The sequence below is a fragment of the Podarcis muralis genome, chromosome 1 (genome assembly GCF_964188315.1).
Source record: "Podarcis muralis chromosome 1, rPodMur119.hap1.1, whole genome shotgun sequence".
NCBI classification, from domain to species: domain Eukaryota; kingdom Metazoa; phylum Chordata; class Lepidosauria; order Squamata; family Lacertidae; genus Podarcis; species Podarcis muralis.
Window position 1 is genome coordinate 4,065,244 of NC_135655.1, and position 13,790 is coordinate 4,079,033.

General features: G+C 47.6%; 1 protein-coding gene across 16 annotated transcripts in view; it reads right to left on the reverse strand.

The window, feature by feature from the left end:
* The window catches only part of NIN (ninein), a 121,884-nt gene that overhangs the window by 55,000 nt on the left and 53,094 nt on the right, over window positions 1–13,790 (reverse strand). The window lies entirely within an intron of this gene.

The following is a 13,790-nucleotide window of genomic DNA, read 5'->3' on the forward strand; positions in this document are numbered from 1 at the left end:
CCTTGTCGGCATAAAAGAGTCCACGAGAATATCCTTGCAGAGTTTTATTCTTAAAAGTCTTTGTGCAAAACACGACCGAATAACTATACACACCACCAGCACCAACCAACCAACCAACCAAGCCAAACACCAGCCTCAGCCAAACTAACATTTCTCACTCTATATATACAACTTGGTGCAGTCCGCTGAGTCATGCTGACCCAGCTTTATTCGCATTAAAGAAACAGCGGCCATTTTAGCCGTGACAAGCTTCAGGCTGTGTGTTTTCAGGTTGTGCACCGAGCCGAACCCGGAAGTACTGGAACAGGTTACTTCCGGGTTTCAGTGCTTTGCGCATGCACAGAAGTGCTAAATCGCGCATGCACAGAAGCGCCGAATTGTGACCTGCGTGTGTGCATATGCGGCGTTGCAGGTTGTGAACGCTGCGGGTTGCAAACGTGCCTCCCACACGGATCACGTTCGCAACCGGAGCGTCCAACTGTAATGCAAATAAATTGCCATATAGCATATATTCAACAGAAACAGCTGGACATATAAAGGGCCCCATTACCTTCAGTAGCTTAGGGCCACATCAAACCTAAATCCGGCCCTGCAGACAGGTATTATGTGCTCAGGGGACTGCCTCCATGTATTTGACAGCTCCAGACCACAAAAAAATTCCACCCCAATGCTGGGAGCGACTACCCTTTTTTGTGGTCCTGGCAGGGGAAGACTTATGCCTCCTCCTTCTTCTTCTTTGGTGATCCCTTGTAGCCGAGTAAGATTGTCTTCCATGAACACGGTCTTAGCAGTGAGTCCGTAAGTGACTGTGGAGGCCAATTCTGGATCCACATGTCCTTCCACAGTGGGGAAATTGGTTCCCAGGCGGGAGTTGATCACGGTGTGGATTTGCCAAGCGTGTCTTCCTCTTAGCAAATTTCTCCCTTGCATCCTGAGTTCGAGTGTCTTCAAAGCCCATGACACCTTTGGTCAAGGCTGTTCTCCAACTGGAGCGCTCGCAGGCCAGTGTATCCCAGTCGTCGGTGTTTATACTACATTTTTTAAGATTTGCCTTGAGAGAGTCTTTAAACCTCTTTCGTTGACCACCAGCATTACGCTTTCCATTTTTAAGTTTGGAATAGAGTAGTTGCTTTGGAAGACAATCATCAGGCATCCGCACAACATGACCAGGCCAACAAAGTCCACCCCCAACCCCTATTTTCCAGTGTCAATTGTCCCCCTCCACTCTTGGGGCCATTTATAGCAATGAAGAAGGGGTTCCCAAGGGGTCCCCAGTTCTTTGTTACACAAATGCAGCAGAATAACCAGCTTCCCATCTCTGCCATCCTGTATGACAGAAAGGAACAAATGTACCGGTCTACCCTGCAGGGTAGCTACCTTGATGCTTTTGAATTCTGGTGCTGGAGGAGACTCTTGAGAGTCCCATGGACTGCAAGAAGATCAAACGCATCCATTCTGAAGGAAATCAGACCTGAGTGCTCACTGGAAGGACATATCGTGAAGTTGAGGCTCCAATACTTTGGCCACCTCATGAGAAGAGAAGACTCCCTGGAAAAGACCCTGATGCTGGGAAAGATGGAGGGCGCAAGGAGAAGGGGGCGACAGAGGACGAGATGGTGGGACAGTGTTCTCAAAGCTACCAGCATGAGTTTGACCAAACTGCGGGAGGCAGTGGAAGACAGGAGTGCCTGGCGTGCTCTGGTCCATGGGGTCACGAAGAGGCGGACACGACTAAACGACTAAACAACAACATCAACAACAAACCTTGCAGGGGGAGTTGAAATATTTACTGAAATCACAGCATTCCAAGTGCTTGAAACATGCCTCCCTCCCTGCACAATCACATGTTGTTTGCAGCAACTTGGAGCTTCTTTTCAGCTGCAATGGCAGGGGGTTGGACTAGATGACCCTCAGGGTACCTTTCCAGCTCTATGATTCTATGATTCTTCTAGAAAATGGGCAGAGGTAGAGGCCTCAACCCCCCCCTGCACAGCCGCATGGATTTACCCAGCGATGAGCAGCGCCCAGGGCAGGAGGATGAGGAGGAGGAGGAGGAACCCCTTGCCTATATCTAGGAAGCCAGAATCGGTGTCATTCCAAGGACACACCAGCTTGCGTCTCTCTCCTCCGGCTAAACATCTGTCTTTCCACGCAGAGCACTTTTAGCTACTGTAGGAATCAGGCAGCGGCGGCTCCTCCCCTCTCTCCAAGCGCCAGGCAACGATAATGGCTGGTTTATTTTTAAACCGTGCATCAAAGCAGTTCATACGCGTTTTTGAAATGATACAACATCCCCTTTCCTCCACTGGGAGATCCTCCCCCTCAGCCGCTCACGGAACAATTCACTCCTTATTTATACAAAGCTGCCAAAAAAAAACCCCCCGCAACAACCACACACACACAACCCAGGCTCAAGCTTCCAAAAGGGCGGAATTGGCCGTTAACGTCCCGCCGTTTAAAAGATGCTCATTTTTTAAAAAAATTGCATTCATGTGACTGATGCATTTGAAAGCAGAGCCACCGAGCGCTCGGCAAAAACTCTGGCGTAACGAAAATAATAATGCTTCTCATTCAGATTACGGCTAAAAATGCCATTAATCTACTGGAGTAGCCATGGAAACTGGATTAGGTCACTCTACTTTTCAGAACTCCTGTTGCATGCTTGGGCTCTATAATCTGAAAGATTGGGAAGTGGGGGGGGGTGAGGGAGACCCCAAACTCAAGCAGGAAAGTACACAGGTCTTGGGCTGAGATCCTCCCCCATCATTCAGCCCAGACATGGAGGTCCAGCTCCGAGGGCCTTCTGGCAATTCCCTCCCTGCGAGAAGTGAAGTTACAGGGAACCAGGCAGAGGGCCTTCTCAGTGGTGGCCCCCCTGCCCTGTGGAACACCCTCCCAACAGATGTCAAGGAAATAAACAACTACCAGACTTTTAGAAGACATCTGAAGGTAGCCTTGTTTAGGCAAGTTTTTAATGTTTAATGCTGTATTGTGTTTTTAATATTTTGTTGGAAGCCGCCCAGAGTGGCTGTGGAAACCCAGCCAGATGGGCGGGGTATAAATATTAAATTTATTTACAGGTAGGTAGCTGTGTTGGTCTGCTGTAGTCAAAATAAAATAAAATAAATCCTTCCATTAGCACCTTAGAGACCAACTAAGTTTGTTATTGGTATGAGCTTTCGTATCCGAAGAAGTGTGCATGCACACGAAAGCTCATACCAGTAACAAACTTAGTTGGTCTCTAAGGTGCTACTGGAAGGAATTTTTTTATTTGATAAAATTATTAGGGAAGCTTTTAATGTTTGATGCATTACTGTATTTTAATATTGTGTTGGAAGCCGCCCAGAGTGGCTGGGGAAACCCAGCCAGATGGGCAGGGTATAAATATTATTATTATTATCATCATCATCATCATCATCATCATCATCATCTAAGAGCAGTATTGTCTGTGCTGATTGGCAGCAGCTCTACAGAATTTCAGACAGCGCATTCCCAGTCCAACCACCAGGGATGCCTGGAACACGCAAAACTCCATCACTGATTATAGCACAGCCCACAAACTGCCCAATGGGAACCCGTCAGGCATAATTTCCTCCCAAAATGCTGGCTCTCCAGGCACCAACTCCCACCTGCATCGAGGGAGGGTGTGTACCTGACTGAGGTCCACTCCTGATTTCATCTCAGGGACAATCCCAGAGGGCAGGTCATAGGCTTTCACAATGATTTCCCAGTGACTTTGGGGTTTGCCTCGAGAGGCTGATTTTGGAAACGCTTAAACATGCACCAAGATTACAGATTGTCAAGCAGTATATTTTTAAACCGTGTTCTTCCAGAACTTTTTAATTAATTTATTCCTGGCATGGAACCTGGGCCCTGACACAGAGCAAACCTACCAGGTTCCACTGCTATCAAACCAGAGGGGCATTGCCAGGTGATAGCTCAGCCTCCCCTCATCTGTCCAGGAAGTAAAATGTAAACACGACATGTGATAGCCTGACGCCAGACGCACTGAATGCACAGAGGGTTTTGCAAAAAAAAACCAAACGCGCTCTCTCCAAGGTCACAGATTTGAGCGCAGAAACTGGGGGCTGATTTGGCCAACCGAGTTCACAAAGAATCCTAATAATAATTTTTTTAAGCAGCCTAAAGATTTGCTAAACGTTGTGTCGATCAGCCTGCTCTACTTTAGAGGCAGCGGAATTAAGGAATTAGGGAGAACTGGTTTCTCGTTTCCCTCAAATGAACTGTGATGATAAAAAAAAAAGAATGCAGAATGCAGAAAGGAGGAATGCAGGCAACTCTTTTTGGCACCAGACAAAAAGAAAAAGGGGACATTTGCTTTGCATTTCACGAACAAGGTGAAACTGGGAGTAAAAATGATCACACACAGAGAGAAGCTTGCGTATGGCATTGTCCATTGTGGTTCAAAACAAACAAATCCTTTAATATGGGGCTGCCCAGCGTGGTATCTGGGACCCCATAACAACCTTGAGCGAACATGGATACATTTTTCTCCCTGGAAAAGGCTCGGATTAATTCTGCTGGCTCCATCTTTCACAAGATTGCTTGAAAAAGGGGGATGGACATGTATATAGGGACGCGGGTGGCGCTGTGGGTTAAACAACTTAGCCTAGGGCTTGCCAATCAGAAGGTCGGGGGTTCGAATCCCCACGACAGGGTGAGCTCCCGTTGCTCGGTCCCTGTTCCTGCCAACCTAGCAGTTCGAAAGCACATTAAAGTGCAAGTACAGTGATACCTCAAGTTGAATACGCTTCGAGCTGAGCGCGTTCGAGTTGTGCTCCACGGCAACCCAGAAGTAACAGAGCACGTTACTTCCGGGTTTCACCGCTTGCACATGCGCAGATGCTCAAATTGACATCGCGCATGCACAGAAGTGGCGAAAATCGACGTGTGCGTGCGCAGACGTGCCATCACTAGTTACGTTTGCTTCTAGATGCGAACGGGGCTCCGGAACGGATCCCGTTCATATCTAGAGGTACCACTGTAGATAAATAGGTACCACTCCAGAGGGAAGGTAAACGGCGTTTCCGTGCGCTGCTCTGGTTCGCCAGAAGCAGCTTAGTCATGCTGGCCACATGACCCGGAAGCTGTACGCCGGCTCCCTTGGCCAGTAAAGCGAGATGAGCGCTGCAACCCCAAAGTCGGCCACAACTGGACCTAATGATCAGGGGACACTTTACCGTTACCTTACATGTATATACTTTTTTCTGGTGTGAGGAGAATTCACTGGGGAAGGAGCATGGGAGTAGCCAAGGGGGGCAACTGCTCCTCAAATCCTCAAGTATTGAAAAATGTTAAAAATACTCAATTAACTGAGGTTCTGCCGCCCTAGCAGAAGCCTGCTCCCTGTAATGTCGTCGGGATGGGGGGGGGGAGAATATCCCAATTTTAAAAATCCTGACTGTGTTCATCGGAGAAGCGAGAGAAGCAGCCAGATGTGGAGTCGCATCCATAGCACTCACTCAAAAATCCAGAGGTTTCCATAAGCCCAAAAGGGACTGGTGGCCTCTGGATTAAACTATTTCTCCAGCCTAGACAGAACACAGCAGCAGCATGTTTGCAAAGAGCTGCAGAATATGCGCACTGCCTGGGCGGCACTGGCTCCCGGTGGAGTACAGGGTCAGGTTTAAGGTGCTGGTTTTGACCTTTAAAGCCCTATGCGGCCTAGGACCCATGTACCTACGGGACCGCCTCTCCTGGCATGCCCCACGGAGGACCTTAAGGTCCACAAATTACAACATTTTGGAGGTCCCAAGTAGCAAGGTGGTTAGATTGGTCTCAACTAGGGCCAGGGCCTTTTCAGTACTGGCCCCGACGTGGTGGAACGCTCTGTCCCAAGAGACTAGGGCCCTGCGGGACTTGACATCTTTCCGCAGGGCCTGCAAGACAGAGCTGTTCCGCCTGGCCTTTGGTTTGGACTCAGTCTGACCCTTATGTCTTCCCTCCCCTTATGGTTTTGATCCATGGGCTACTTTTAAAATGAGGCTGCCTTTTAAATTGCATTTTAACCTGTATTTTAAATTGGTTTTTTTCTCCTTCCTGTCTTTTCCCCCTATTATGTTTTTACTGAGATTTTATTGGTGTTAGCCGCGCTGCTCTGAAATATATATGTATATACATGGCTGGGTATGGTTTATATGGATTCGCTATAGTAGCAATGCATAACAAGGAACTTAGGAAGCTGCCGTACAGAGTCAGACCACGGAGTCTGTCTAGCTCAGGAGCAGCTCAGGACTCTCCTGGTCCTTCTTGGAGATGATGGGAATTGAAGCAGGGACGTTTTGCATGGAAAATAGATGCTCTGCCTCTCAGCAAACCAATTAAAATGGTTTCACAAGCAGCAATTTCTGAAAGAGTGTGCATATAAATGTATGCTCACAGTGTGTGTATATATACAGTGGTACCTCTGGATGCGAACGGGATCTCTTCCGAAGCCCTGTTCACAACTTGAAGCGAATGCAACCCACGTCTGCGCGTGCGCGGGTCACGATTCACTGCGTCTGCGCATGCGTCTGATGTCATTTTGAGCGTCTGCGCATGCGCGAGCGGCGAAACTCAGAAGTAACGCGTTCCGTTACTTCCGGGTCGCCGCAGAGCGCAACCCGAAAATGCTCAACCCGAAGCTACTTTAACCCGAGGTATGACTGTGGTACCTCGGGTTACATACGCTTCAGGTTACATACGCTTCAGGTTACAGACTCCGCTAACCCAGAAATAGTGCTTCAGGTTAAGAACTTTGCTTCAGGATGAGAATAGAAATCGTGCTCCGGCGGCGCAGCGGCAGCAGGAGGCCCCATTAGCTAAAGTGGTGCTTCAGGTTAAGAACAGTTTCAGGTTAAAAACAGACCTCCAGAATGAATTAAGTACTTAACCCGAGGTACCACTGTATGTTCCACTTTTATTTCTAATGCTATAGTATCTTTCCAAATAAACCCTGTGGGGTGTAGCCCAGTTTCTTAGAATTCCCTCCCTAGATAAGATTCTTTGTCCTCTAACCTTAGGAGGATGCAAGTGTTGAAGGTTTAGGGAAAGTGAACACAGCGGAGACTAATAATAATAATAATAATAATAATAATAATACACCTTACAAACAGCCACAAAAGTTTTAAGGAGAATTGGAGGGGGGAGAAATACAAAAAAACACCTGTGAGGCCTTTTTGCACAACGTTTCTCCGCCCCCTACCACAAGGTGATTCTCAAAGAAAGCCGCAAAAACATTCCGAAAATCCGCACCAACTTGCAGGAAGATTCTGTGAGCACCTGCCAACTTCGGTTTAATACTTACTTACTTACTTACTTATTTGTTTGTTTGTTTGTTTGTTTGTTTAAATGACATTGTTTTAATGAAAATCCCAGTTCTCAAGCTTTTCCAATACAAGAACTACAAAATAAATGCCTCATTGGGCTGGCGCAGTAAAAGGCAATGGTTCACCAATCTGATCTGCAGTCAAAAGTGCAGAATACAGCTGCGTAGGCACTGATTTCAATTTCTTCCAGGAACGTCCAAATTAATCACTACCCTCAAATTTTCTAATTTTTAAAATTCACAATATTTGCATAGATATATTATTATAGGCTTGGCTTTGAACAATTCTAACACATTATGCGGACGCAGGTGGCGCTGTGGGTTAAAGCCTCAGCACCTAGGACTTGTCGATCGAAAGGTCGGCGGTTCGAATCCCTGCGGGGGGTGCGCTCCCGTTGTTCGGTCCCAGCGCCTGCCAACCTAGCAGTTTGAAAGCACCTTCGGGTGCAAGTAGATAAATAGGGACCGCTTTCTAGCGGGAAGGTAAACGGCGTTTCCGTGTGCTGCGCTGGCTCGCCAGATGCAGCTTGTCACACTGGCCACGTGACCCGGAAGTGTCTGCGGACAGCACTGGCTCCCGGCCTATAGAGTGAGATGAGCGCACAACCCTAGAGTCTGGCAAGACTGGCCCGTACGGGCAGGGGTACCTTTACCTTTACCTTTAACACATTATGCAACAGTCACATTAGGCAACAGTCACAAGAGGGGCAACTTACTATACTTTTAATGTACTACTATAAGCACCTCTTCCTATTCAAATGAAGTGTGTAATTTTACTCCGGTTTAATTCTGACGGCCGATTGTTGAGAGCAGAGCTGGCCGTCAAAGCTCTCCCAATGGCAATCCAGTGGCTTCTGCAAGCATCCCTTCTAAGCCCACTCAGATTAAGGGCCCTGCATTGTATCCAGACACCAACCTCCTCGGCTGGCTGAGCTCCACACACACACACACACACACACACACTTCCTCATTACCATAGCCCAAGCTCAAGACAAGAGCCCATTGTGAAGAGGAGGCAAATGAGGCGAGAGGTCAAGCCACCCCCAAAATGGCGCCCCAGAAGGCAAGCCGTCGGCCGGGAGACAAAAGGAGGCGCTTCCAGGGTCTCCGTTGTCACTCCAGGTATCCTGGCCCAGATGGCCGTTGTTCTGCAGCTGGATGAAGGTCACGCGCATTACAAGCTCAGCCGCCCTGGATTCCAGGAGCGCATTATTCCGATAGACGCCCAGCCCAGCCCTCGCTGCCTTGGAGAACAGATGGCCCCCAAAGTTGCACAATGACCAGGCTCAAGACCCGTGGAAGCATCTGCATTCTCGCCCAGAGAAATCTCCTCGCCCTCCCAGCTCCCACCCGGCCATCTGCTGCCAGAAGACGGACCTTTTCTTCTCTCCAGGAATATATATTGTCAATTAAAAGCGGCCGGGGGGGGGGGGTTGGGGAGCTCACCCCAAGAGCTTTGTCTCGCAGCACAAACACACATGTTTTTTGGTGGGGGAGGCCCTGCGATAAATCAAGAGCCCGGTTATGGGTTCGAGTGGCAGGCCTGAAGGCACGTGCGCTGGGCTGTTCCTCTGGCTGGACTGTGCAAATTTGCTTTGGTTTGTTTCTTTTTTCCATGGCAGCGCTTAGATGCTGCTTGCTTGTAATAAAACCTCTAAGTGGCTTACAAAGAAACCCGCCGACGTTAAAATGACCGGTAAGAGAAAGCTGAAAGCAAGTATGTAAAAACATTGCAAAAAGCTGAAATCCGGAGTGAGCAAAAGTGAGTGGAAGACATGCCAGAATTCTGTAAGCTTGGAAGGCAACAACAAGAAGTTTCAAGCCAAAAAGGGTATAGTTATGTCAGTAGGTAAGGAGGTCGGTGTTGCCACACTAAAATATTGATTTCTTACATGTGCAAAATTAGTATTACGTGGCAGCTGCAACAGGACCAGTGCCACACTTTGGGGATTTGGTATCCTGTTTTATGATATACAGTGGTACCTCGGGTTAAGTACTTAATTCGTTCCGGAGGTCCGTTCTTAACCTGAAACTGTTCTTAACCTGAAGCACCACTTTAGCTAACGGGGCCTCCCTCTGCTGCCGCGCTGCCGGAGCCTGATTTCTGTTCTTATCCTGAAGCAAAGTTCTTAACCTGAGGTAATATTTTTGGGTTAGCGGAGTCGGTAACATGAAGCGTCTGTAACCCGAGGTACCACTGTATATTGATTTATTGTCTTTCTTAGGTTTCATATATTCTATGTTGCACACCACTTTAGCTTTTAAAAAAATATATGAATAAGTTTATAAATAGTATTTAACATTAATTAATAACAACAATACGGTGGTACCTTGGTTTACAAACTTAATCCATTCCATAAGTCAGTTCTTAAACCAAAGCGTTCTTAAACCAAGGTGTGCTTTCCCATAGCAGTGGGGGACTCAATTTACAAATGGAACACACTCAATATGTTCTGCTTCCAAGGCAAAGTTCATAAACCAAAACACCTCCTTCCGGGTTTGCGGCATTCTTAATCTAAGCTGTTCTTAAATCAAGGTGGAGATAGGAAGTCACTACTTGAAACAATGTAACTATTTAATTTGTAAAAATTTGGAAATTCAATAAAAAATTTACAGTTGTACCTTGGAAGTTGAATGGAATCCATTCCAGAAGTTTGTTTGACTTCCAAAACATTCGGAAACCAAAGCGCAGCTTCTGATTGGCTGCAGGAATCTCCTGCAGCCAATCGGAATCCCTGTCAGACGTTTGGCTTCCAAAAATAGTTCACAAACCAGAACAGCCACTTCCGGGTTTGCGGCGTTCGGGAGCCAAAATGTTTGAGAACTAAGCTGTTCGAAAACCAAGGTACGACTGTATAGGGAAAAGAGAACATTACATGTGAATAAGCATACAAGTGTACAGCTCAACTAATGTGTACTTGGATTATACACTCGAACGGAACATGTGAACACCCCTTAGTTGCCACTGCTGCCTAGCAAGTCACACTCTGGCTGCCCCACCCATCCCATAATGACAACTTAACATCCTCAACTAAAACCTTCACTGTAAGAAGAAGCTGCTGGATCAGGCGAGTGGCTCATCTAGTCCAGCAACGCGTTCTCACAATGGCCAATCAGATGCCCGTGGGAAGCCTGGAATCAGGATTCGAACACAACACACACTTCTCAGCAACTGATATTTTGAGGCACAATAGAGGAGGCAGAACACAGCTAACCTTCCCATTCAGAGACAGCATCTTTCTCTATGCCAGAGGGATGGAAATGATCAGGAATTGTGCTAGAGCACCACTGCACATCAGGGACACGGGTGGCGCTGTGGGTTAAACCACAGAGCCTAGGGCTTGCCGATCAGAAGGTTGGCGGTTCGAATCCCCGCTACGGGGTGAGCTCCCGTTGCTCGGTCCCTGCTCCTGCCAACCTAGCAGTTCAAAAGCACGTCAAAGTGCAAGCAGATAAATAGGTACCGCTCTGGCGGGAAGGTAAACAGTGTTTCCGTGCACTGCTCTGCTTCGCCAGAAGCGGCTTAGTCATGCTGGCCACATGACCCGGAAGCTGTACGCTGGTTCCTTCGGTCAATAAAGCAAGATGAGCGCCACAACCCCAGAGTTGGCCACGACTGGACCTAATGGTCAGGGGTCCCTTTACCTTTTTACCACTGCACATGGATCCAGAGCCAATATCAGAAATAAGCAAACACATATGCAAATATTTGCTTAACGAGCATTGCTTCCATGGACTGCAGAATGTTGTTTTCTTGGCAAGGAATCTCGATTTATTTTTCTAAGCCGAGCATGCACAGAGCCCAGAAAATAATCCTGCATCTTGGGAGAAGGAAAAAGTGCACGACCGTTCAGAACAGCTGCTAATAATGTCAAGAGGGAACAGAAAAGAGCGGACTTCAAAATCGGAGGCTTTTCTGTTTTGCCCTGGCATGAGAGGATTAGGGGTCTGCTCTCTTTTTGCAATTAAATCCAGCATTAAAAAAAAGGTAAAGGACTCCTGACAGTTAAGTCCAGTTGCGAACAACTCTGGGGCTGCGGCACTCATCTCGCTTTTTTGGCCGAGGGAGCTGACGTTTGTCCACAGGCAGTTTTTCCGGGTCATGTGGCCAGCATGACTAAGCCGCTTCTGGAGAAACCAGAGCAGTGCTCAGAAACGCCGTTTACCTTCCTGCTGGAGTGGTACCTATTTATCTACTTGCACTGGTGTGCTTTCGAACTGCTAGGTTGGCAGGAGTTGGGCCAGAGCAACGGGAGCTCATCCCGTCATGGGGATTTGAACCGCCGACCTTCTGATCAGCAAGCCCTAGGCTCTGTGGTGATTTCTGGTGTTACAAACAGACACTTATTTGTTTCTATTCCATGTCTATTTTCAGGGACAAGGAGATGTTCTTGTGGGATTTCCTGCCTCGGGGGCCAAATTAACCTGGCCAGCCTTGGATCCTAATCCCCAGGATGGAGTAACGAGGGCTGCTATTTCTGATTCTGCCTCAGGCAGCAAAATATATTGAGCCAGCCCTGGTAGCGCGGCATTATGGGTTTGAATAATCTATACTGGCACGGCCGGTGATGTGGTTCCTTCTGCACACCAGTTGGGTAAGGGAAACATTTGTTTGGGAAGTACCCACATCGCCATTGGCCTGTCCATGATGCCCCTTAATATGGATGTTGCCTAGGGCTGCCATAAGTCCAGAATTTCCCGGACATATCTGAGATTCATCCATCGGAAATAGCGTCCGGGCAGAATTTTAAAAAATGTTTGGGAAAACCCAGCCATATGGCAACCCAGTGTTGATTTTTGGGTGAATTTCCTTTAAAAAATAGCTCAAAAACTTCAATCTTTTTGGAGATCTTGCAAATAATCCGGATTTTCACTTTTTGAAACCCTAATGTTGCCTCACACCAAGTCAGATCATTGGTCCTTGTAGCTCACTACTGTCTGCACCAATTGGCAGAAGTTTCCCAGGATTCCAGGCAGGTATCCCTCCCTGTTCTACCTGAAGATGCTAAAGATGGTCTACATCCTTCTACATGCAGAGCAGCTGCTCCAACACCGAGATGCAGCCGTTTCCTTCAATGACATCTCTTCCCAAGGACCTGTCCACCCAAATTCTGGAGACAGCACCTACCAGCATATTGCTAAATAGATTGATTATTAGAACCCCATGGAATGCTCTCCCATCAGATGACAAGGAGATAAATAACTAGCGTATTTTTCGCTCTATAACACGCACCAGACCATAACACGCACGTAGTTTTTAGAGGAGGAAAACAAGAAAAAAAAATATTCTAAACGAAATAGTGGATATATGATTTTTGTGGTTCATGCTGTGGCCACAGACATGTGATCTGACAGTGAGTTTGGAGTAGCCCAATGCAAAAATCCTGAGGATCCATGTGGATCCATGCTTTGTAACCACGGAGGAGGGAAGGAAGGGGAACCATGGATCCTCTGCTCACGACTGCAGCAGATCCCCCCCGCCACCCGCAGGCATTCGCTCCATAACACACACAGACATTTCCCCTTACTTTCTAGGAGGAAAAAAGTGAGTGTTATGGTGCAAAAAATACGGTATACAACTTTTAGAAGACATCGGAAGGCAGCCCTGTATAGGAAAGTTTTAAGTGTTCTGTATTTTATTATGCTTTTATGTTTATTGGAAGCTGCCCGGAGTGGCTGGGGAAACCTATTCAGATGGGTGGGGTACTACTATTACTACTACTACTAATAATAATAATAATAAACAGTTCACAACAGACTCTCTCCTCCAAAGGGCGCTTATCTCTCCCAACCCTCCATCACTCACAGAAGGGGGATCAGCACATTTCCAGCTGCTTTGTCTAAAAACTGCCAAATGAAATTTGGGGAGGAAGAAACAGAGGGACCTTTCGACGACGTATTGATGAGATCTCATTAGGCACTTAATAAATCCTCGCCGGGCGAAAGGGGGAATCGCTTGGCACCAGCCTGCTGGGGTTGGGGGAGGAACAGGGCCGCCAACCAATTCCCTTAATTGACTGGCCTTGTTAATTGACTAACCTTTTACACCCATTTTTACAACTAATAGAGAGAGGAATAAAATTCAGAGCGCAAGGCTCCCGGTTTGAGCATCCCTCTGGGAGGCGTCTCACCATTAATTCCAAGGTCAGCGCAGTCCACGGGGCCTGCCGGGGAGATGGATTAGTCTCTCCGTGTTGGGAAGAAAATCCATTATCGAGGGCACAGCTGTAAGAACCGGCTTGTTCACCCAGTTTTACAAGGGCTTGTTCGGAGACCCCGCTGGTTGGCAAAGGCCGCTTACACAAGATCAGCTTCGGAGGGGAAGGAATATGCCAAACTGGAGGGGCGCAGAGTCAGTGGGCTGCGTCAGATGAAGTGCTATATAACTCGCGCCATCGATGCCAGGATTCACACTTGCGCAGTAGAACTTCCTCCCCTTCTCCTCTCCCCATGTGACCCCGAA